Raw genomic sequence first — 4,834 nt, forward strand, 5'->3', positions numbered from 1 at the left:
ATTACTCAAAACTAATACATTAAATTAAATTAAAAAAAAAGAGAGATCACAAATACAACGATTACATATCTCCATCGTCATGCAGGCCTGTTCTGCCTTTTACTTGGGGCTATCTAGGAGCTTAATAGAGACTGGGATAAATGGGTTTTTGAAAGGGTTACGTCTGTAACCCTCCTACCGGATGGCAGCAGATCATATTCTGCGTGCAGGACGTGAGACGTGTCACTAACTATTCTATTTGCTTGTCTCAGAGAAGCCTGTTCATAAATCCTCTGCGTGGATAAGAGCTCTTTAACACCAGTCATCTTCCATGCAGCGTGAATCAATCGTAACAGTTTAGTTTTCGGCTGCACGGGGAGGTTGCCAAACCAAGCTGTGATACCGTACCTGACCGGGCTCTCCAGGACTGCCTGATGAAATATCAACATCATGTTTTTATCGAAGCCATGAATTCGCAAACGACGTAAGAAATGCAACCGCTGCTGCAGTCTGCAGCAGAGACTGTCGACATGTGTGCTCCAGGTTAGTGACTCGTCAGTATACACACCAGATATCTGGAAGAGTGGCCTGAGTGATGGCTTGGTGGTGGTGGTCACCGACTCCCCCAGGGTCAAACTCCATCTCTTCAGTCTCAGAAACCTTTAGGACAACGTGGTTATCATCACACCAACTCACAAACTTTTGGATTTCCATAAAATAATCAGATGGGTCACAGTTCTTTTTCAGCAGAGATTAAATTGCAGTGTCATCAGAAAATGTAATGAGATGATTATTTGGATAAAAACTTGTACACTCATCTGTGTATAAAGTGAAAAGGACAGGTGAGCTGCCACGGCCCTGGGGGGCTCCTGTGCTCAAAATGTTAGGTTCAGATAGAGTCCCATTAACGCTGACCTGCCGTCTACCGCTGGTTAACAAGGAGTGATACCATTTGATAATGAGGGGGTGTACTTTAAAATCATTCAGCCTCTCATTAACAGATGTGGCTGCAGCGTGTTAAAAGCTGAGCTGAAATCAACGACTAGGAGGTGTGCGTATGAGGTAGAATCCTCTAAATGTCTGTTAGTACTCTGTGTCACAGCCAGGATGGCGTCAGCTGTGCTTCTGATACTCTTACATGCAAACTGAAAGGGATCTAAAAGACTACTGACCTCTGTTTTCAACAACTGTATGATCATTTTCTCAAAACACTTCACCACCAGTGACCTTAGTGCTACAGGACGGTAGTCATTATTCTCTTTGCAGCTTGCTTTTTGAGGTACGGGAATAATAGTAGAGTTTTTCCAGATAGAGGGCACAGAGTGAATGTCTAGAGCCCCTGGAAGATGGGGCACCATGCCTCTGCCAGCTCTTTGCTGCAAGAGTTCAACAGGCGCCCAGAGATGCCATCTGGTCCAGAGATGCCATCTGGTCCAGAGATGCCATCCGGTCCAGAGATGCATGCCATCCGGTCCAGAGATGCCATCTGGTCCAGAGATGCCATCCGGTCCAGAGATGCATGCCATCCGGTCCAGAGATGCCATCTGGTCCAGAGATGCCATCCGGTCCAGAGATGCCATCCGGTCCAGAGATGCCATCCGGTCCAGAGATGCCATCCGGTCCAGAGATGCCATCTGGTCCAGAGGCCTTCCTGGGGCAGATGCATGAAAACAGCCTCTCCACAACATGCTGGTCAATGGAGATTTCCCCAGAGTGTGATGCAGGTACACCGTCCAGAGCTGCTTCTGGCTCTTGAGAGAAGTTATCCCTCTCAGTTGGTGCCATGTGTGTCCCAGTTTCTTACTGTTCATAGTCAAGCAGTGGGACTCCAATGTTTCTCTCCTTACATCTAGCTGTCCTTCATTTCTGATTCATTTCTTTCTGCAGAATTTGCATACTTACAAGGTCCCCTCTCTTGAATGCTATTTTTTTCTTGTTTGTAATCAGTGATAGCATGTGTGACCTCCTCTAACTCCAGACTATGAAAGAGTTCCCAGTTGGTACAGGAGAAACAGCCTTTTAAAGTTCCAATGCCGTCATTATCCCATATATATATATATATATATAGGGGGTTTAACCGTAGCGATGTACACATTCTTAACATTACCTTAGCATTTGTCAAGACTATTTTTACCTCTGGTATTATAATCCACGTATTGATTAAACCCTGGTAAAGCAGGCTCAAGTTTCCAATGATTAAAATCAGCTGAGATAGAACGGGGCTTCAGGAGTACGCTGTAGTTGCCTGTGAAGACAGCCTGCTATGGATGTAGCTGTAGCAGCCTTTCCACTGGGCGGGATGTAAACAGAGCATAATATGATGTTGCTGAATTCACGTGGAAGATAAAAGGGTCTTAGGCTTAGCTCAGCGTCGGGGTTACAGACCGACTCTCTTGTTGTGAACTGCGAACACCACTTGTTGTTAACATAAACACAGGTACCGCCGCCTTTACTCTCACCGGAGTTATCGGTCCTGTCAGAGCGCACCAGGGGAAGCCGTCCAGAGAGACGAGCGAGTCAGGCACGTCCTCCTGCAGCCAGTCTCAGAGAAGACAAGCAGGCATGATTCACGGTACTCCTGTAAAAATCTGGTGTTGACTTTTAGCTCCTCAACTTTGCTCTTCAGCGATCGGACGTTGCAGAGAAGCACGGAGGGCAGCGGTGGTCTGTGTGCTCTTCTCCGGAGTCGTCGTCCGCCGCGTTTCCCCCTCTTCCGTCCGCTGCAACCTGCCGTTAGACTTCAGGCGAGCAGCTCCCTCAGTAGCAGAGGGCCAGGCGTGTGACTGGGCCGGAGCAGGAGCTGGTCCCGGGTGTAGCTCAGGAGCGCGGTCGGTACAGTGCCCCGCCCGCTGGCGTGGAGCGGCATACAAGCCAAACAATTGGGATCACAAGCAGTCCTCTCAGTAAAACCAGCATCGTGTTGTGATTTAAAAACACCAAAAGTTCATAAGAAGCCACATACAATCACACAAAACAAACAAAAACAATGAGGCAACAGCACGAGGTAGCCCGAGTCGCAGCAGAGCAGCGCCAGGAAGGACTCAATCATATCTCCACATGTAAATAATCAGTACTTTTAGCGTGTATAGAGCCAGCATATCTCCACCAGACTCCATGTAAATAATCAGGACTTTTAGCGTGTATAGAGCCAGCATATTTCCACCAGACTCCATGTAAATAATCAGTACTTTTAGTGTGTATAGAGCCAGCATATTTCCACCAGACTCCATGTAAATAATCAGTACTTTTAGCGTGTATAGAGCCAGCATATTTCCACCAGACTCCATGTAAATAATCAGTACTTTTAGTGTGTATAGAGCCAGCATATCTCCACCAGACTCCATGTAAATAATCAGTGCTTTTAGCGTGTATAGAGCCAGCATATCTCCACATGTAAATGGGTGAATTAAGGGTTTATTTCAACCAAACCAGAGTGGTGATTGTTGGAACAGTGGAAAGATGAACCAAGACGGCTTTTGGTAGTTTGATTTAGTTTCTGTCCACTTTGAATGAAGTGTGTTTTACGCTGATAAAAGTCCTGATTATTTACATGAAGTCTGGTGGGTTTGGTGATGGTGATTTCGGGCTGTTTCATGTTACACTAAAAGGATCTTACTCTTTAACTAAAAGGTCTATCTCTGTAGGGATCCATCCCATAATGTTGTCAGACACTTAGAATAATAATCTGAGTCTGTCAGCAGCAACAACAGAACTTTTAGTGGCTCTAACTGCTGCTGAACATTAGTCCTGTAGGGTTACATTACAGCTTGGTCCTGGTTTAATACTGGACCAGTTTCAGAGACTGTTGTTCCATCAGACACACACACACACAGACACACACACTACACACTACACACACTACACTTGATAGTTTGATTTAGTTTCTGTCCTCTTTGAATGAAGAGGACACACACTACACATCTATGGAGCTAAAAGAGTCTCAATAAAGATAAATGCACAGACTACATTCACATATGCACACACAGGATTCATAAATACACACACAGGATACACAAATGCTCACAAAATTCACAAATACACACACGAAATTTAAAAAGCACAGAAGATTCACAAATGCATACAAAATTCAGAAATGCAAACAACATTTACAAAATGCACAGGACAAGATTCAGAAATGTATTTCTGATGCACACACAAATATATCCTGATTTACAAACTGCTTGCGGTCTGAACTTCACTGCATTTGTGTGTGAATTTTGAGACTGCCCTGACTTGGCTCAGGGAATGATTAAACAGGGAATGATCTACAACCAATCAGATATCTCCCTTGTTTTAGCCAATCACAAGAAGGGATTGTTTACTTATAAGCCAATCACATGAACGTGTTCACACAGCGCTGTATGAATGTGGTGTAGGAGTCATGAGGGGCTTTCTGACCGGAGGGATTTCTGCAGTTCTTAGAACTAAATGTTCCTAGAACACTTTTTTCGTCGTGTTCCGACAGGAAAATTTTGGGGATTTTTAAGTTCCTCTGGCCTCAGTAGCGTACTTTTTTAGCTCCTACTTCAGAGCAGGGTCTTTTCCCTTTTCCTAGGTGTACTTGATTGGTCGACCTTATAAGTCCCGCCCACTGCGAAATCGGAACTTGCAGACGGAGCAACAACCAACAACGGGACAATTTTCACCATCTTATTCATCCTTAAATTCACTTCTGACAACGTTTTAGGCGAGAAATCAACTATGTAGAGGTCAAATATGGGCCGTTTTACGAAAATTGATGTCTAATTGCAAATTTTGTCCGACTGTGTGTCGGGAGTTCAGCGGCCGGTGCTGCCTGTGTTGCTGCCTCGCCGCCCGGCCTGCTGGGAGGTAGATGGAGCTCCGTCACGGCTGG

Source organism: Sander lucioperca, chromosome 16 (genome assembly GCF_008315115.2).
Source record: "Sander lucioperca isolate FBNREF2018 chromosome 16, SLUC_FBN_1.2, whole genome shotgun sequence".
NCBI classification, from domain to species: domain Eukaryota; kingdom Metazoa; phylum Chordata; class Actinopteri; order Perciformes; family Percidae; genus Sander; species Sander lucioperca.